Source organism: Elephas maximus, chromosome 3, assembly GCF_024166365.1.
Source record: "Elephas maximus indicus isolate mEleMax1 chromosome 3, mEleMax1 primary haplotype, whole genome shotgun sequence".
NCBI lineage: Eukaryota > Metazoa > Chordata > Mammalia > Proboscidea > Elephantidae > Elephas > Elephas maximus.
Window position 1 is genome coordinate 59,698,684 of NC_064821.1, and position 21,320 is coordinate 59,720,003.

Genomic DNA, 21,320 nt, shown 5'->3' on the forward strand with positions numbered 1-21,320 from the left:
TCTAATTATTTTTCAATCTCTTTTTGTTTTGGATCTGTTCAGATTTTCAACTTCAGTTTGTGTAGTTTAGGTAGGTAGTGTGTTTCTAGAAATTTGTCCATTTCCTCTAGGTTTTCAAATTTTTTGGAGTATAGTTTTTCAGAGTACTCTGTTATGATCCTTTTTATTTCAGGCAGTCTGTTGTAATGTCCCCCATTTCATTTGCAACCTCTCTTGTTTTTCTTCTGTCAATTTGGCCAGTGGTTTGTCGATTTTGTTGATCCTTGCAAAGGTCCAACTTTTGGTTTTGTTGATTGTTTCTATTGTTTTTCTAGTCTCTATTTCATTTATTTCTGCTCTGATACTTATTATTTCCTTTCTTCTGGTGGCTGTGGGCTTCTTTTCTTGCTCTCTTCTTATTCGTTTGAATTCTGTAGCTAATGTTTTTATTTTGTCCCTTTCTTCTTTTTTGATGTGTGCATCTATTGTTATAAATTGACCTCTGAGCACTGCCTTTGCTGTGTTTCAAAGGTTTTAATATGATGTATATTCGTTCTCATTTGATTCTTGGAAGTTTTTGATCCCATCTTTGATTTCTTCTATTATCCAGTCATTTGTAAGCAAGGTGTTATTCAGTTTCTATATATATATATATATATATATATTTTTTTTTTTTTTTTCCCTTGCTCTTCCTGTTATGAATTTCTACCTTTACGCCATTGTGATCACAGAAGATGCTTTGTATTATCTCAATGTTTTGGATTTTGTTGAGAGTTTTGGCCTAAGATGTGGTCTATTCTGGAGAATGTTCCATGTGTGTTGGAAGAGAATGTGTACCTTGTTGCTTGTCTTAGTTATCTAGTGCTGCAATAACAGAGATACCACAAGTGGATGGCTTTAACAAACAGAAGTTTTTGTCTCACAGTCTAGTTAGGCTAGAAGTCCTAATTCATGTTGCCAGCTCCAGGAAAAGTCTTTCTGTCTGTGTTAGCTCTGGAGGAAGGTCCTTGTCATCAATCTTCCCCAGCTGAAGAGCTTCTCAGGGCAGGAACCCAGGGTCCAAAGGTCATGCTCTTCTCCTGGCTCTTGTTTCTTGTTAATATGGGGTCTTCTTGTCCCTCTGCTTGCTTCTGTCTTTTATATCTTAAAAGAGATTGGCTTAAGACACAATCTAATGTTGTAGATTGAGTCCTGCCTCATTAACATATCTGCCAGTGATCTCATCTCATCAACATCATAGAGATATGATTTACAACACATAGGAAAATCACATCAGATGACAAAATGGTGAACAATCACACAATGCTGGGAATTATGGCCTAGCCAAATTGATACACATATTTTTGGGGGACATAATTCAATCCACGACACTGCTCTTGGGTGGAGCTTTCTATATACGTCTATGAGGTCAAGTTGGTTGATTATGGCCTTTAGATTTTCTGTATCTTTGAGTTTCTTTCTAGATGTTCTGTCCTTTACTGAGAGTGGTGTGCTGAAGTCTCCCACTATTATTGTGGAATTTTCTCTTCAGTGCTGTTAGAATTTGTTTTATGTATTTTGGAGCCCTGTCATTGAGTGTGTGGATGTTCATTATGGTTATGTCCTCATGAGTGGATTGTTCCTTTAATCATCATGTATTGTTCTTCCTTGTCTTTTATACTGGACTTTATTTAAAAGTCTATTTTATTGGAGATTTGTATTGCCACTCCTGCTCTTTTTTTGGTTGCTATTTGCTTGATATATTGTTTTCCATCCTTTGATGTTTAATGTATTTATATCTTTGTTTCTAAAGTGTGTCTTTTATAGACAGCATATTGATGGGTCCTGTTTTTTAATGCATTCTGTCACTGCCTGTCTCTTTATAGGTGCATTTAGGCCATTTATGTTCAGTGAGGATTATTGATATGCTTTATTGCTGCCATTTTGTTGTGCTTTTTTTTGTGGTGCTGACATTTTCTTTGTTCCTCTTACTCTTCTGTGCTGAATTCCTTTTGTTTGTGGATTTTTTTTTTTCATTTTTGTAGATTTCTTGTTTATTGAGATTTTATGTTTTTCTTCTTTATTTCAATGACTAGGTTTGTTAACTTTCTTTGTGGTTACCTTGATATTTCCCCCTATCTTCCTAAGTTTAAACCAGCCTTTATTGCTTGATATCATTTCAACTTCTCCTTTTGAAAGTTCTATATCTACACCATTTATTCCCACTTTTAATATTCTGACATTGTTGTCATTTACAGATTGACCTCTCTGGTTCACTGTTGTAAATCTTTTAGTTTTGTTTTATCCCTGAGTGTTCATTACCTAGATTGGTATCTGATTGATCCTGTTCTGTGTGCTAGATTCAGGGTGTTGTCTGATGTTGTTGATTCTCTAACTGAAGGATTCCCTTTAATAATTCTTGTAAGTTTGATTTGGTTTTTACATGTTCCCTTAATTTCTGTTTATCTGGAAATGTTCTAATTTCGCTATCATATTTGCGTGAGAGTTTTGCAGGATATATTATTCCCGGTTGGCAAATTTTTTCTTAAACTTTCTATATATATCATCTTATTACCTTCTTGATTGTATGGTTTCTGCTGAGTAATCACATCTTCATCTTATTGTTTTCCTTCACATATGACTTTTTATTTTTCTCAAGCTGCTCTCAGGATTCTTCCTTTGTCTTTGGTTTTAGTAAGTGTGATAATGACATGTCTTGGTGATTTTTGGGGAGGGGGATCTATCCTGTATGGGGTTCGTTGTGGCTCTTGGATGGTCAGCTTTTCATCTTTCATGATATCCATGAAATTTTCAGTCAGCAAATCTTCAATGATTCTTTTGGTGTTTTCTGCTTTTCTCTCCTGTCCTGGAACTCTGATCACATGCAAATTTTTGCTTTAGATTGTATCCCTCATCGTTCTCAGCGTTTCTACTTTTTTCTTCATTCTTTTCCCTGATTTTTTCTCAAACACAGTGGTATCCAAGGATTTGTCTTCAATTTCACTGATCCTGTCTTCCGTTGTTTCAAATCTTCTCCTAAAACCTTCTATTGTACTGTCCATTTCTGAAATCTTGTTTATTTTTTAAATTTCTAATTGCTGTTTTTGTATGATGTCTAGTTGCTTATTTATTTTGACATTTTGTTCCTGTATTATTTTCCTGAATTCTTCCATTGCTTTTTTTGACTTAGGGAGGGGGGTTCAGAGAGGGGAGTCCACTTGTCCAGGGTCACCCAGCAGCCTGAGTCACTGGCTCCTGTGTGTGTATCCCTCTGCTCACCCCTTCTTTTTGATTTTAACGAGGAAACTTCCTGGGAGCCCCTGGCTTCTGGCCTGGACCACAATGGTCCAAATGGTTAGTCAAGAAGAGCTGCCTCCCAAACAACCCAAATTAGCTTTGACTCCCTGGGAGCTTTGGCCCACAGCCCTTCCAGTAGGACTTAAGGGATGTTTCTCAAGTTGGGCGAGGTTTCTGAGAAGGTCCATTTTGTGACCCATTTGGAGCCCTGGCCTGGCTAGGATGGGGCCCCTTCCAGCCACTGCTGGTTCATACCTGTGGCAGGAAACTGAGGACAGTAGGGCCAGAGGCAGGCAGGGAAACCGAGGCAGGCTTCCAAGCAAAGGTGCCCCCTGGCTGAGTTTTCAAGTGGGAGAGGGTGAAGGCGACGGAGGAGGCAGAGTTGAGGAGTATAAAGGGGAGAGGGGCAAGGAGGTAGGGCTTGGAAGATAGGAATGAGTTTTGCCATTTGAGAGACGGCGGTTGGTTTTACGGAGTTCATGCTCACACTGAAGACGCAATGAGGTAGAAAGCACAAGGTCCCTGGCATCAGAAACACCAGACTTGAGGGCCAGCTCTACCCCTTCGGAGCTGTGTGGTTTCATCAGGTACATCACCACGCTGAGCCCAGCTTCCTCATCCATAAAATAGGCATAATTAGACTTGCCTTTCGTGGTTGTGGATGGATGAAAAGGAAATGAAATGGGTAAAGCCCTCAGCAGAAAGCCTTGCCCAAGGTAGGAGCCCATAAACACCCAGGTCCATCCCTCCTCCCCCCTTACCCACAGACGAAGCAGCTGCTCTTTGAGGATCTCAAAGCACTTACCCACCCTGGGGCAGAGATGTAGCTGGGCCAGGGCCCCCAGCATTACAATGGGAGTATTGCCCCCACTTGACAGGTTTTGGAGTCCCTGAGTGATACAAATTGGTAATGCACTCGGCTGCAAACTGAAAGGTTGGAGGTTCGAGTCCACCCGGAAGTGTCTTGGAAGAAAGGCCTGGTGATCTACTTCTGAAAATGCAGCCGTTGAAAATCGTATGAAGCAGTTCTACTCTGACACACATGAGGTTGCCACGAGGCAGAACTGACCCAATGGCAAATGGTTTTTATTTTTGGCAGATTTTAACTTTAGTGATGCAGGGTGTTTGGGGTAGAGGGGAGTTGAGGGAACAGAGCCCAGCCTCTCAACTCTATCTTCTTTCTCTTCGTGCAGACTCTTCCCTTTGAGTTTAGAAGTCATAATAAGAACAATAATGCTAACAACAACAACGGCCAAATGACTACCATTTACTAAGATCCTACAATGTTGCTGAGCCTGTACTGATCCTGTAACCCTCTTTTTATCTTATTATGTCTAATTACAGTTTGTATTGCTTCCCCTAGAGCCCTTGGAATCCTACAGACCTCTCCAACCAAAGCGGGACAACCGTATTCCTGGAATGAGTAATTGTTCATTCTGTCAATAAAATGTACTGACTGAGGGCCTGCTACATGCTGGGCTCTGCTCTGGGCACCCGAGACACACCGGGGAGCACAACCAGGCGTAGCTCCTGCCCTGTGGCATTTACAGCCCAGTGGGGAGACACACATTAGTAATTAGATACACGAATGGACACTAATAGGAACAAGTGGTTTGACAGAATGTTCTGTGAGACTATGGGAGTGTTTAACAGGGCCGTCTGAACTGGACAAGGGATCAGGGAGGGCTTCTCTATAGAAGAAATGGTTGATTAGAGATCTCAAGAAGTTAACTGGGTAAAGAGGAAAGTAGAGAGAGATTAAATGTAGGAAGCAGGTTGTGCAGAGGCCCTGTGGTCTTGTCTGAGAAACACTGTATCCAAGAGGAGCTGAAAGGAGGCTGGGATAGCTGGGAGGGTGGTGGGTGGGCCCCAAAAGGACCAGACTCATCAGGAAGCTGACCCTGGGACATCAGCCCCCCATTCATCCTGCAGTAAGCCAATTGGGTAGGAGATCCCTGGCTTGCAGAATGTGAGGAGGGGACGGAGTCCGCCATGAGAGTGAGACCTCTGAGTGGTGGTGTTTTTACCTTGGGATCATTGGCAGTAGGAGGCCCGGGTGGGGCTCATTCCTCCAGTAGGAGTAGACTTTGTATAGCTGTTGTCACATAGGTTCTCCCATCCTTTATGGGGAGTAAAGGACAGAAATCCTTGATTTGGGCCTGTTGTAATCTTTAGAAGGTCACCATCATCTTTGCGAAATGCCCCAGCCCAGCCAAAGTGGTCTTTAGCCAAGGAACAATGGAACTCCAATGAAGGGATTTAAGCCAGGGTGTGACCCGCCAATATCTGTGTTTGGAAAAGATGGCTCTGGCTGCTAGGAGGAGAATGAAGAGGAGGGACACTAGCAAGGAAGAGAGGGACCTGTTAGCAGGGTTTTGCAGGGTCCAGGATAGCCCTGGCTCCTGGTGATGGGGTGGGGCTGGTGTTGGGACACACTGGGGGTGGGGGGGGTGGGGGGAGTGGGTCCTGGGGACTGGTGATGAGAGCAGCAGGGCACCACTCCCTTCACTGTGTTTTTGGGTGTAACAGTCGCGGGGAGGGTGAGGAAACAGTCCACCCTTATCAAGGATCTATAGAGCACATGTAAGGCTCAGACTGTGGAGACAGACTGGGTTGAAATCCTGGCTCTACTACTCATTGACTGTGTGATTTTGAGTGATATCCTTCACTGCTATGCTCTTAAGTTTCATCTGTAAAATGGGAGTAATAACAGTATCTAAACTGAAAGGTCGTAGACATTGATGAAATATTGTCAAGTTAATGCATTCAAATTGTGATGTTGGTAAAGAATATTGACTATATGGTGGACTGCCAGAAGAACAAACAGGTTGGTCTTAGAAGAAGTACAACCAGAACGGTCCTTAGAAGCGAGGATGGTGAGACTTTGGCTCACTTACTTTGGACACATCATCAGAAAAGTCCAGTTGCTAGAGAGGGACATTATGGTTGCCATTTGTCGGTGTCTTAGTTATTTAGTGCTGCTATTATATAATAGAAGTATCATGAGTGTATGGCTTTAACAAACTGAAATTTATTTTTTCACATTCCAGGAGGCTAGAAGTCCAAATTCAGGGTGCCAGTTTCAGGGGAAGCCTATCTCTCTCTGTTGGCTCTGGGGGAAGGTCCTTATCATCAATTTTTCCCTGGTCTAGGAGCTTCTCAGCACAGGGAGCCTGGGTCCAATGGACGTATTCCATTTCTGGCTCTTCTTGCTCGGTAGTAACGAGGTCCCTCTCTTCTCTGCTTGATCTCTCTTTTATATTTCAAAAGAGATTGACACAAGATACAATTTAATCCTGTAGAACAAGTCCTGCCTCATTAACATAACCACCTTTAATCCTGCCTCATTAACATCATAGAGGTTAGGATGTACAACAAATACGGTAATCACATCAGATTACAAAATGGTAGATAGCCACACAATGCTGGGAATCATGGACTAGCCAAGTTGACACACATTTTTGGGGGGTCACAATTCAATCCATAACAGTTGGTAAAGTGGAGGGTCAGTGAAAGTGAGGGAGACCCTCAATGTGATGCATTAACACAGTGGCCGAAACAATGGACGGAACATAAGAATGATGGTGAACATGGACAGCATTTCTTTCTGTATACAGATGAGGCAAGTTATGACAAGTAACAACAACAATAATAACATCTATTGGAAAGATCGTTGTGAGTGCTAAATAGGCTAACACCTGTGAAATGGCATCTGGGAAGTGCTCAGTGGATTTTAGCCGATTTGGTTATTTCTATGAGTCAAATCCCATGTGGGGTATTTCACAGGGTCTCAGGAACCTGACAAAACACTGATGGCATAGTGGTTAAGAGCTATGGCTGCTAACCAAAAGGTTGGTGGTTCGGATGCACCAGGCATACCTCGGAAACCCTATGGGGAAGTTCTACTCTATCCTGTAGGGTCACTATGAGTCAGAATTGACTCGATGGCAACAGGTTTGGTTTTTTTGGTTTTCAGGAACCCAAACCTTGATCTTTCCGATGTTTACACCATCCTTTTCTCAGCGAACCAGGCTCTCTGCTCACTAGGTACAGAAAGGAGATTCTGCTCCAGCCTAGGTGGCTCCAGGCTGTCATATGAGGTTCTCCAGGGCAGGAGTTCCCACCCACTTCACTTTCCTTGTTCTCACCACTTCCCCGTCTGCTCCAACCCCACTCACTGTTCCTCTAACATGCCATCTCATCTCTCGCCTTCAGAATTTTGTCCATACTCTGCAGGGTTTAGCACACAGCAAGCACTCGGCAAGTGTTTGTTGAATTAGTGAATGAATGCTCGAAAGGATGGATGGGTGAATTAATGAGACAGGAAGATGGGACCATGAAGGAGCTGGGAACTGAGGAGTCCTTTGGACTTTACCTCTTTGCCTGTTTATCCTTCTAGCTTCTCCAATGTCACAGCAACGGTTCAATAATAATCTGTCACGTTCTGCCTTTCAAACAGAGGCTTATTTGTGGTCTCCTTCACTTGACCAGAAACCCTGGTGGCATAGAGGTTCAGAGCTAACCAAAAGGTGTGCAGTTTGAATCCACCAGCTGCTTCTTGGAAACCCTATGGGGCAGTTCTACACTGTCCTACAGGATTGCTATGAGTCGGAATCGACTCGACAGCAACAGGTTTTTGATTTTTTTACCTGACCACATTTGTGTGGGGTGATTCTCCATTCCCTGAGCACCTACTATTTGCCCAGGGCTTCATGGTCCTAGTTAATTCACAAGGCAAACCCTATGCCTTGATAGTATGATCTCCAGCGTAGACTGAAGAAAACTGAGTCTCAGGAGAAAGTCCAAGTTCAAGGCACATGGCTCTTGTGTGCCAAAAACCAGCAGGGGGAGGCGGGGGAGATGGTTGATTTCATCGGCAGGGAGGGTAGGTGTGGCTTGAGGTGAAGGGAGGTGAGATGGTATAAGGCAGGGATGGCCAATTAGTGGCTTATGGCTCTTCATTGTCCTCTCCCCAGTATAGCATGTTTTCCCCTGAGTCTTGATACACCCTCAGAATCCTTCTCAACACAGCATTCCAGACAATCACTACCAACCTATCAGAGCGGACTTTGACACCCATTCAGCACTTGTTGAGCACCCCTTATACGCATGCCAGGTATTGTTTTAGGTGCTGCGAATACAGCAAGAAACAATAAAAACTAGTGTCTGCTCTCGAGAAGCCTCTATTCTAGTAAGTGGAGATAGATAATAAGTAAGTAAGAAGAAAATGTAGACTGGCAGATAGTAATGATTGCTATAGAGAAAAATAAAGCAAATTAAGGGTCAGGAGCCTTTGAAGGGCTTGTGGTTTTATTGGGGGTGGACAGGGAAGGAAGACCTCTCTGCTTTTTTGGCAAGGACCTGAAGGAAGTAAGGGACCAAGCCGTGCGAATAGCTTGGGTAGAGCTTCCCAGGCAGCAGGATAGCATGTGCAAAGGCGCTGCGGCAAGAGTGTGCTTGTCATGTTCAAGTAACATCTAGGAGGCCAGCGTGGGTGGGAGTCAATAGCAGTGAGAGAAGGAAGAAGATGGAGTCAGAGAAGCAGTGGGGCCTTATAATGCCAGGCCTGAGAGTCCATGGTGAGATCTTGGGGTTTTTCTCTGCATGGGATGGGGAGTCCCTGGGGGCTGTACAGCAGAGGAGGGAATAGCCTAACTTGCCTTCTAGCAGATCCACTCTCTTAACCTGAGCCCAGTGCTCCCCCACCCCACCCCAGTTCTTTATTCTGGAGCTTTGGGGCAGGAGGTCTAACTCTCTCCCCATAAAAAACTCCCCATAGTCCCTACCTTTTAGGACCCCTCCTCCCATAACAGCTTCCCTGCCTGAGGCTGGCTCAAGAGAGGTGATGAGAAGGTGGTGTGAGGCGTGTGTGTGTGAGGCGTGTGTGTGTGAGGCGTGTGTGTGCGTGAGGCTTGTGTGTGTGTGAGGCTTGTGTGTGTGAGGCGTGTGTGTGCATGTGTACGTGTGTGTCTGTGTGCACGCACGTGTGTGGATGTGTGTGTGCGTGCATGTCTGCGGATGTGTGTGCGTGTGTGTGTGCGCACACATGTGTGGACGTGTGTGTGTGTGTGTGTGTAGGCTCTGGGGAACAAGTGCTCCTCACACTGGCAGCAGAGCGCATACGTGCCTAGGCTGGTGTGCTGTGTGTAGCTCGAGCACCTGAGTGTTTTGCTGGGGTGTATACATCGGTAGGAGTCTCTGGGTGGTGCAAATTGTTAAGAACTTGACTACTAACTAAAAGGTTAGAGTTAGAGGTTTGAACCCACCCATAGGTGCCTCAGAAGAAAGACCTGGTAATCTACTTCCAAAAGGTTGCACCTTGAAAACACCTTGGAGAGCAGCTCCACTCAGCACAAATGTGGTTGCCATTTGTTGGAATTGACAACTAGTTTGGTTTTGGTTTGGTCCGTCTGTAAGTGAGGGCCCTTTGCTCCCGAGTGACACAGTGTCATGGTTGGGAGAGTGAGCTCTGGCATCAGGCTGCCTGGCTTTACCACTGGCTAACTGCATACACTTGGGCAAATTACCTAACTTCTCACGGTCTCTATTTCCTCACCTGTCCAATGGGGATAATAACAACGTTCACCTCATGGCGTTGTTGGAAGAGTTAATGAAAACAATCTCTGTAAAGCGTTTAGAAGTACCCAGCTGGATTTGGACAATTCTGTGGCTATTTGCTCTACCTCCCAGAGTCTTAATCTAGGGATATGGATTTTGCTGTCATAAATTGTTGAAAAACATACAAGTGATATCCAGAAAGTCAGCATACTAAGAATGGCCCAGGGTACCTCCCTGTCAGCTAGAACACAAAACAAACAATTGAATTCCCTTAAACAAAGAGAAATGACAATTATAGGAAGAAACACCAGGAACATAAAATGCAAAAATAAAGAGCACAACTCCAAAACAAAGCAAAGAAAAAAGGTGGCTCTGGTGCCCCTATCAAGTCTTAGAACACTAATGGAGAAGCTGCCAGAAGTCAGAGAGACTGCCAGAGCTGCAGCAAACACCCCAGTGTTGCCAGGAGATGCCCAAAATCGGTGCAAATTAATGGTTATCAAGTCCTTACAGAGACAGAAAATAACTCAACACTTTCAATTTAGCAAACATTTGGGTTTCCAGCACTGTTGATTTCAAAGATGAAAAGTGTCCGTGCTGATCTCATTGGACACAAGTAAGAAAGTGAATGTGTGAGCATGCCATAACAGAGGTGTGGTAAGAAGCACCAGGGAGCCTGGAGGAAGGAGCAATTAATTCCATCTAGACCATGTTCAGGGAGAGCAGCAAGAAGAGCCGCCACCTGAGCTGAGGGCCTGAAGGATGAACAGAACTTAGTGGCTGGTCAAGAAAGTCATGCGGTGGGAGCCATGGGAGCGGAGGCCCACAAGTCCTATGGACCCCTTTGCTTTTAGCTGCTCAGCAGCCCTTCTCCCTTCCTTCCTTCCTTTGGTATCATCACCCCACTTTTCCCCTGGAGAAAATCTCTCTCTTATTTTATAGATCCTGGTGAAACTGCCAATCACAATGAGGCCCCATCCCCAAAGGAGGACATGTGACCCAAGCCAGGCCAATCAGAATCTTATGTGGGACTCACTTCAGCAAAGCCATGCACTAACTTAAGGCAGATGGAGCAGAGCCATTCTATTTTTAGTGTCGTAAAGAGACTATGCATGAGATCTTGAAACTGAGATTCTCTGGGTCCTGTCCTTCCCAACATGTGGTGGGATAGATCCCTTTCATATGATCTTTCTCACCATGGTCTTCCTCATCAAATGACTGGATGGGACTATGCAAATTAGGTGCTTGTGACCCACCAAGGGAATTGGATAGCTTGCTAATAATGCAAATAAGGTACATGGAACCCTGAGGTGGTGGGACCATGCAAATAAGGGATTGGTCAGTTTTGCCATCCTGCTAGGCTTAAAGAGAGCCAATCCCAGAGCAGAGTGAGGACCTGACTACCACCAAGAAGGAGAGATGGGAGCGGGGTGCATTCTTTGGGCCTGAGATCCCTGTGCTGAGACCCTCCTAGACCCAGGAGACACAGAGAGAGAGCTGTGACACCAGAGATGGCAAGATGTGAGAAGCAGCAGCAAAGAAACAGCAGTAGCAGAGGCAGCAGAACCAGGAGACTGGCAGGAGGTAGTGTAATGAGCTTCCAGCCCACAGGGTGAGAAAGCTGAATGCACCTGGGCAGGAGGCTTGCTGGCAGAGTGGGGTACATCCAGGCACTTATTGGCAGAGCTAAAGAGCTTTGTAACACTTGCCCGAGCAGAGCAGAGGACAGGCCAAGGGCCAGAGAGAGGCCTGCCTGTGGGCATGGCTGAGAAGAGGATCTCCTGATCAAAGAGCTGTATCCTGAATTGTAACCTGTTACTTCCCTAATAAACCGCATAATTGTGAGTGTGGTCTGTGAATTCTGTGTGGCCATTGCAACAAATTACTGAGCCCAGCAGAGAAGTAGAGAGCGGCAAGGGAGCAGGGGTGGATTATCCAAGAAGCCAGTTACCGAGGGATTTACCTGAGTTTACCTACTAATCTGCAGTGCGTGGTTTCACCCACGTGAAATTGGTCACTACAGAGTAGTAGGTGGTGGTGTTGTTATTGCTAGTTGCCATCGAGTTGGTTCCAACTCATAGCAACTCTATGTACTACAAAACGAAACGCTGCCCGGTCTTGCGCCATGCTCACAATCGTTGTTATGCTCGAGCCCATTGTTGCAGCCACTGTACCAATTCACTTCACTGAGGGACCTCCTCTCTTTCGATGACCCTCTATACCAAGCATGATGTCCCTCTCCAGGGACTGATCCTTCCTGACAACATGCCCAAAATATGTAAGAAGCAGTCTCGTCATTCTTGCTTCAAAGGAGCATTCTCGTTGTTCTTCCAAGACAGATTTGTTCATTCTTTTGGCAGTCCATGGTATGTTCCATATTCTTCACCAACACCACAATTCAAAGGTGTCAATTCTTCTTTGTTCTTCCTTATTCACTGTCCAGCTTTTGCATGCATATGAGGTGATTGAAAACACCATGGCTTTGGTCAGCGCACCTTAGTCTTCAAGTTGACACCTTTGCTTTTCAACACTTTAAAGAGGTCTCTTGCAGCAGATTTGCCCAATGCAAAGTGTCTTTTGATTTCCTGACTGCTGCTTCCGTGGGTGTTGATTAGCAGGTAAACACAGGAAATCCAAGTGTACCTTGCTTACTGGCTGATCCGCCCCTGTGTGGGAGGGCCAGATGGCATCAGAATTGGTGAAAAGGCTGGAGAGAGAAGGCATATCTGACCTCTGCCTCACAGGCATCAGCCTTGGGCTGTTGATGCTGATAATGTTTCTCCTCCCCCTTGTGAAGTTAGAGGAGGCCAGATGCTGCCTCTGTGCCATTTTTTTTTACACAAAGCCTGGTGGATCAGTTCTTCCTCCTTCCTGAGTCATCCACCTTCCTTTCCCCAAATTTCTTTCTGGCTTTAGTTAGCCAGAATATGTTTCTGTAGCTGGCAACCAAAGAAGTTTAACTGACATGGAAATTGGAACTAGGAAATGCGTGGCAGGCAATAGTCCCTGAAGGAAATAGGGCATCTGCGATAGGTTACTGGGCAGAGAAGAGTCAAGGGTACCCACAGTGGTTAAACAGCCACCTGCTCATCAAGGTCAAGGCCGTGGGAAACTGGGTGGTTGGGAATATCACAACTTAAAGGATGTGAGGAATGGGGAGCCCTCACGGTTGCTTTGGACAGCATTAGGTTAATTAAAGAGGGAGCCATTTCTCATGCCTGCCATCACCCAACATATTACACGTCATGTTTCTTTATTTCTTCTGTTCTTCCCTGATAGAATGTGAGTTCCTTGAGGCAGGGCCTTGGGCTCATTCACTGCTGTATCCCCAGTGCCTAGTAGGCACTAAAGTATTCCATGAACAAATACATGTCTGGATAAGCAACAAGCTCAAACTTAGGATTTCCAGAACAAGAATCAGAAGCCTTATCCTCAGAAAGGATTGCAGGAATTTGGTTATGTATACTATGAATAACCAGGAGGAGGGAACAGTGGGTCTACCAGGAGGTGGGGGGTGGTGCAGACCACAAAATGACCCCAAGGTCCACAGCAGCAGTGGAGGTGGGTGGATTGGTGCTGCGGGGGAAGGGGTGGCCAAGGCAGTGGCATCACTAGTGTTGGTGTCACCTGTCAGCCAGTGCAGTAACTTGTCACCATCCCCCAAAATGCCTATGTCACCTACAAATCAGGGTGCATGCTGCCTGCCACTTGGCAGAGAGGTGGCTCTCCACTTTGGTCAATGGGAGAGGGTGGGAGCTTCAAGGAGCCCCAGGGTGCAGGTCTAGGAGGGGTGGGGCCGCGCAGTGCTGGACCCTGCATGTGGGTGGGGTTAAGTTGGTCCGCTGTGCCCATCCCGGCCAGTCCCACCCACCCCTGGTGATGCCAAACTTAGTGACACCACTGGAGGGGGGAATTGTGGGAAGAATATAATTTGGGGCCAGGTTGGATTTACTACTATGGGTAGGTACCCTGACCCAAGATTTTGCAATTCAATGTGCTAATTCGGGCAGCCCATGTGAGTCTAATGTTGACTGGGCTGGTAAATTCAAATGCTGGCCCACATTACATAACATGAAAAGTCAGAGTTCGTTGTCTTACCGTGGAGAAAGGAACAAAAAAGCCTAGAAGAGATGAATTTCAGATTGTATCTGTCCCATATATCCTGACAAAGTCCAGGGTCCTGGCCTGCCACCCTTACTTGGGGGACCAGATTGGTGAGAGGAACTCCATAGCTGTTGAAACTTTTTCTGGGTTTTTCTTTCTTGGCCAGGAATGCAGATGGGAGGGGCTGAAGCAGAAACTGTTTCAGTGTTTGAGGGTTGTCCAGGGTGGAATAAGCAGGAGGCTGCAGACAATCACCATGGGCACATGGGTGGGGCCATCATGATGGCTAAAATTTTGCTGAAGACAATACAAAAACAGTTGCAGCAGTACGTTGAGAGGGAACTGCCAGAAACATAAGCCGGATTCAGGAAAAGACTGATGTCAGATGGATTTTGGCTGAAAGCAGAGAATACCAGAAGGATGTTTACCTGTGTTTTATTGACTATGCAAAGGCATTCGACTGTGTGAAGCATAACAAATTATGGATAACACTGAGAAGACTGGGTATTCCAGAACACTTAATTGTGCTCATATGCCAAGGGGCACTCGTTTGAAGAGAACAAGGGGATATTACATGTTTTAAAATCAGGAAAGGTGTGGGTCGGGGTTGTATTCTTTCACCATACTTACCCAACCTGTATGGTGAGAAAATGATCTGAGAAACTGGACTATATGAAGAAGAACATAGCATCAGGATTGGAGAAAGAGTCATTAACATCCTGTGTTATGCAGATGACACAAGCTTGCTTGTAGAAAGTGAAGAGGCCTTGAAGCATTTACTGATGAAGATCAAAGATGACAGCCTTCGGTATGGATTACATCAATATAAAGAAAGCAAAAATCCTCACAACTAGACCTGTAAACAACATCACGATAAATGGAGAAAAGTTTGAAGTTGTTAAGGATTTTCATTTTACTTGGACCCACAGTCAATGCCCATAGAAGCAGCAGTCAAGAGATGAAACGATGCATTGCACTGGGCAAATCTGATGGAAAAGACCTTTTTTTTTTTTTTAATTTTTATTGTGCTTTAAGTGAAAGTTTACAAATCAAGTCAGTCTCTCCCATAAAAACTTATATATACCTTGTTACATACTCCCAATTACTCTTCCCCTAATGAGACAGCCCGCTGTGTTCCTCCGCTCTCTCTTTTCATGTCCATTTTGCCAGCTTGGGTTTGGTTTTCTTTTTGTTTTAACCCCCTCTACCCTCTTGTCTACTCTTCAGGCAGGAGTTGCCAACATAGTCTCAAGTGTCTACCTGATCCAAAAAGCTCACTCCTCACCAGCATCCCTCTCCAACCCATTGTCCAGTCCAATCCATGTCTGAAGAGTTGACTTCAGGAACGGTTCCTGTCCTGGGCCAACAGAAGGTCTGGGGCCCATGACCACTGGGGTCCTTCTAGCCTCAGTTAGACCATTAAGTCTGGTCTTTTTTATGAGAATTTGGGGTCTTCATCCCAGTGCTCTTCTGCTCCCTCAGGGGTTCTCTGTTGTGTTCCCCGTCAGGGCAGTCATCGGTTGTGGCTGGGCACCATCTAGTTCTTCTGGTCTCAGGATGATGTAGTCTCTGGTTCATGTGGCCCTTTCTGTCTCTTGGGCTCGTAATCACCTTGTGTCCTTGGTGTTCTTCGTTCTCCTTTGCTCCAGGTAGGTTGAGACCAATTGATGCATCTTAGATGGCTGCTTGCTAGCATTTAAGACCCTAGGTGCCAGTCTTCAAAGTGGGATGCAGAATGTTTTCTTAATAGATTTTATTATGCCAATTGACTTAGATGTCCCCGGAAATCATGGTCCCCAAACCCCTGCCCCTGCTACACTGGCCTTTGAAGCATTCAGTTTATTCAGGAAACTTCTTTGCTTTTGGTTTAGTCCAGTAGTGCTGACCTCGCCTGTATTGTGTGTTGTCTTTCCCTTCACCTAAAATAGTTCTTATCTACTATCTAATTAGTGGATACCACTGATGGGTATTCACTAATTTTTTTTTTTAATTTTTGTTGTGCTTTAAGTGAAAGTTTACAAATCAAGTCAGTCTGTCATACAAAAATTTATATAAACCTTGTTATGTACTCATAATTGCTCTCCCCCAATGAAACAGCACACTTCTTCCCTCCACTCTCTGTTTTCATGTCTATTCTGCCAGCTTCTGACCCCCTCTGCCCTGTCATCTCCTCTCCAGACAGGGGATGCCAATATAGTCTCATGTGTTTACTTGAGCCAAGAAGCTCATTCTTCACCGGTATCATTTTCTATCCCATTGTCCAGTCCAATCCCTGTCTGAAGAGTTGGCCTTGGGTATGTTTCCTGTCTTGGGCTAACAGAAGGTCTGGGGACCATGACCTCTGTGGTCCTGCTAGTTTCAGTAAGGCCATTAAGTCTGGTCTTTTTACAAGAATTTAGGTTCTGCATTCCACTTCTCTCCTGCTCCCTCAGGGGTTCTCTGTTGTGTTCCCTGTCAGGGCAGTCATCGGTTATAGCTGGGCACCATCTAGTTCTTCTGGTCTCGGGCTGATGTAGTCTCTGGTTTATGTGGCCCTTTCTGTCTCTTGGGCTCGCAGTTACCCTGTGTCCTTCGTGTTCTTCATTCTCCTTTGCTCCAGGTGGGTTGAGACCAATTGATGCATCTTAGATGGCCGCTTGCTAGCATTTAAGACCCCAGATGCCACTCTCCAAAGAGGGAAACTGAATGTTTTCTTAATAGATTTTACGGTGACAATTGACTTAGATGTCCCCTGAAACCATGATCCCCAAACACCCCACCCCCCACCCGCTACACTGGCCTTCGAAGCATTCAGTTTATTCAGGAAACTTCTTTGCTTTTGGTTTAGTCCAGTTGTGCTGACCTCTCCTGTAGTGTGTGTTGTCGTTCCCTTCACCTAAAATAGTTCTTAACTACTGTCTAATTAGTGAGTACCTCTCTCCCTCCCTTCCTCCCTCCCCCGTCTCGTAACCATCAAAGAATATTTTCTTCTCTGTTTAAACTATTTCTTGCGTTCTTACAGTAGTGGTCTTATACGATATTTGTCCTTTTGCAACTGACTAATTTCACTTAGCATAATGCCTTCCAGATTCCTCCATGTTATGAAATGTTTCACAGATTCATTACTGTTCTTTATGGATGCATAGTATTCCATTGTGTGAATATACCATAATTTATTTATCCATTCATCTGTTAATGGGCACCTTGGTTGCTTCCATCTTTTTGCTATTATAAACAGTGCTGCAATGAACATGGGTGTGCATATATCTGTTTGTATAAAGTGTCTTATTTCTCTAGGATATATTCCGAGGAGTGGGACTGCTGAATCGTATGGTAATTCTATTTCTAGCTCTTTAAGGAAGTGCCAAATCGATTTTCAAAGTGGTTGTATCATTTTGCATTCCCACCAGCAGTGTATAAGTGTTCCAGTCTCTCCACAACCTCTCCAACATTTATTATTTTGTGTTTTTTAGATTAATGCCAGCCTTGTTGGAGTGAGATGGAATCTCATTGTAGTTTTGATTTGCATTTCTCTAATGGCTAATGATCATGAGCATTTCCTCTTGTATCTGTTAGCCACATGAATGTTTTCCTTAGTGAAATGCCTGTTCGTATCTTTTGCCCATTTTTTAATTGGGTTATTTGTCTTTTGGTGGTTGATTTTTGTACTATCATGTAGGTTTTAGAGATCAAACTGGTCAGAAATGTCATAGCTAAAAACTTTTTCTCAGACCGTAGGTAATCTTTTTACTCTTTTTGGTGAAGTCTTTGGATGAGCATAGGTGTTTGATTTTTAGGAGTTCCCAGTTATCTAGTCTCTCTTCTGCATTGTTAGTAATGTTTTGTATACTGTTTATGGCATGTATTAGGGCTCCTAGCATTGTCCCTATTTTTTCTTCCATGATCTTTATTGTTTTAGATTTTATATTTAGGTCTTTGATCCATTTTGAGTTAGTTTTTGTGCATGGTGTGAGGTATGGGTGTTTTTTCAGATGGATATCCAGTTATGCCAGCACCATTTGTTAAAAAGACTGTCTTTTCCCCATTTAACTGACTTTGGGCCTTTGTCAAATATCACCTGTTCATATGTGGATGGATTTATGTCTGGATTCTCAATTCGGTTCCATTGATCTGTGTATGTTGTACCAGTACCAGGCTGTTTTGACTGCTGTGGCAATACAATAGGTTCTAAAATCAGGCAGTGTGAGGCTTCCCACTTTGTTCTCCTTTTTCAGTAATCCTTTACTTATCTGGGGCCTCTTTCCTTTCCATATGAAGTTGGTGATTTGTTTCTCCATCTCATTAAAAAATGACTTTGGAATTTGAGTTGGAATTGTATCTATAGATCACTTTAGGTAGAATAGACATTTTTACAATGTTATGTCTTCCTATCCATGAGCAAGGTATGTTTTCCAACTTACGTAGGTCTCTTTTGGTTTCTTGCAGATGTGTGGTGTAGTTTTCTTTGTATAAGTCTTTTACATCTTTGGTAAGATTTATTCCTAAGTATTTTATCTTCTTGGGGTCTACTGTAAATGGTATTGATTTGTTGATTTCCTCTTCAAACTTCTTTTTGTTGGTGTAGAGGAATCCAACTGAGTTTTGTATGTTTATCTTGTATCCTGATATGCTGCTGAACTCTTCTATTAGTTTCGGTAGTTTTCTTGAGGATTCCTTAGGGTTTTCTGCATATAAGATCATGTCATGTGCAAAGAGAGATGCTTTTACTTTTTTCTTACCAATCTGGGTACCCTTTATTTCTTTATCTAGCCTAATTGCTCTGGCTAGGACCTCTAGCACAATGTTGAATAAAAGTGGTGATAAAGGGCACCCTTTTCTGTTTTCCGATCTCAAGGGGAATGCTTTCAGGCTCTCTCCATTTAGGGTGACGTTGGCTATTGGCTTTGTAAAAATGCCGTTTATTATGCTGAGGAATTATCCTTCTGTTCCTATATTGCTGAGAGTTTTTGTCATGAATCGGTGTTGAACTTTGTCAAATGCCTTTTCTGCATCAGTTGATGAAATCATGTGGTTCTTGTCTTTTGTTTTATTTATACGATGGATTACATTAATTGTTTTTCTAATGTTGAACCATCTCTGCATACCTGGTATGAATCCCACTTGGTCATGGTGAATTATTTTTTTGATATGTTGTTGAATTCTGTTGGCTATAATTTTGTTGAGGATTTTTGCATTTAAGTTCATGAGGGATATAGGTCTGTGATTTTCTTTTTTTGTGTGGTGTCTTTACCTGGTTTTGGTATCAGGGATATGCTGGCTTCATGGAATGAGTTTAGGAGTATTTCATCCTTTTCTATGCTCTGAAATACCTTTAGGAGTAGTGGTGTTAACACTTCTCTGAAAGTGTGGTAGAACTCTACAGTGAAGCCGTCCAGGCCAGGGATTTTTTTGGTTAAGAGTTTTTTTGATTACCTTTTCAATATCTTTTTTTTTTTTTTATGAGTCTATTCAGTTGTTCTAACTTTGTGTGTGTTAGTTTAGGTAGGTAGTGTGTTTCTAGGAATTGATCCATTTCTTCTAGGTTTTCAAATTTGTTAGAGTACAGTTTTTCATAGTAATCTGATATGATTCTTTTAATTTCAGTTGGGTCTGTTGTAATATCACCCATCTCATTTCTTATTCAGGTTATTTGCTCCCTCTCCTGTTTTTCTTTTGTCGGTTTGGCCAATGGTTTATCAATTTTGTTAATTTTTTCAAAGAACCAGCTTTTGGTCTTGTTAATTCTTTCAATCGTTTTTCTGTTTCCTAGTTCTTTGAATTCTGTGCTAATTTTTATTATTTGCTTTCTTCTGGTGCCTGAGAGTTTCTTTTGTTGCTCTCTATTTGTTTAAGTTGTAGGGGTAAATCTTTGATTTTGGCCCTTTCTCCTTTTTGTATGTATACATTTTTTGATATAAATTGACCTCTGATCACTGCTTTCACTGTGTCCCAAAGGTTCTGATAGGAAGTGTTTTCATTTTCATTGGACTTTATGAATTCCTTTATTCCATCCTAAATGTCCTCTATAACCCAGTCTTTTTTGAGCAGGGCATTGTTCAGTTTCCAAGTGTTTTATTTCTTTTCCCTGGTTTTTCTGTTATTGATTTCCACTTTTATGGCCTTATGGTCAGAGAAGATGCTTTGTAATATTTGGATGTTTTGGGTTTGGCTAAGACTTGCTTTATGACTCTGTCATTGGGTGCATAAATATTTAATATGGTTATATCCTCCTGGTATAAAAGTCCCTTTAATCATTATATAGCGTTCTTATCCTTCGTGGTAGATTTAACTTTAAAATCTATTTTGTCAAAGATTAATATTGCCACTCCTGCTCTTTTTTTAATATAACTTTTATTGTGCTTTAAGTGAAAGTTTACATATCAAGTCAGTCTCTCACACAAAAACCCATACACACCTTGCTACACACTCCCAATTACTCTCCCCCTAATGAGACAGCCCGCTCTCTCCCTCCACTCTCTCTTTTTGTGTCCACTTCTCCAGCTTCTAACCCCCGCCACCCTCTCATCTCCCCTCCACGCCGGAGATACCAACATAGTCTCAAGTGTCTACATGATCCAAGAAGGTCACTCCTCACCAGCGTCCCTCTCCAACCAATCGTCCAGTCCAATCCATGTCTGAAGAGTTGGCTTTGGGAATGGTTCCTGTCCTGGGCCAATAGAAGGTCTGGGGGCCATGACCACCGGGGTCCTTCTAGTCTCAATCAGACCATTAAGTCCAGTCTTTTTTATGAGATTTGGGGTCTTCATCCCAGTGCTCTCCTGCTTCCTCAGGGGTTCTCTGTTGTGTTCCCTGTCAGGGCAGTCATCAGTTGTAGCCAGCACCATCTAGTTCTTCTGGTCTCAGGATGATGTAGTCTCTGGTTTATATGGTCCTTTCTGTCTCTTGGGCTCGTAATTACCTTGTGTCCTTGGTGTTCTTCATTCTCCTTTGCTCCAGGTGGGTTGAGAGCAATTGATGCATCTTAGATGGCTGCTTGCTAGCGTTTAAGACCTCAGATGCCACTCTTGAAAGTAGGATGCAGAATGTTTTCTTAATAGATTTTATTACGCCAATTGACTTAGTTGTCCCCTGAAACCATGGTTCCCAGACCTCTGCTCCTGCTACACCAGCCTTCGAAGCATTCAGTTTATTCAGGAATCTTCTTTGCTTTTGGTTTAGTCCAGTTGTGCTGACCTCTCCTGTAGTGTGTGTTGTCGTTCCCTTCACCTAAAGTAGTTCTTATCTACTATCTAATTAGTGAGTGACCCTCTCGCACCCTCCCTTCCTCCCCCCTCTCATAACCACAAAAGAATATTTTCTCAGTTTAAACTATTTCTCAAGTTCTTATAATAGTGGTCTTATACAATATTTGTCCTTTTGCAACTGAATAATTTCACTCAGCATAATGCCTCCCAGGTTGCTCC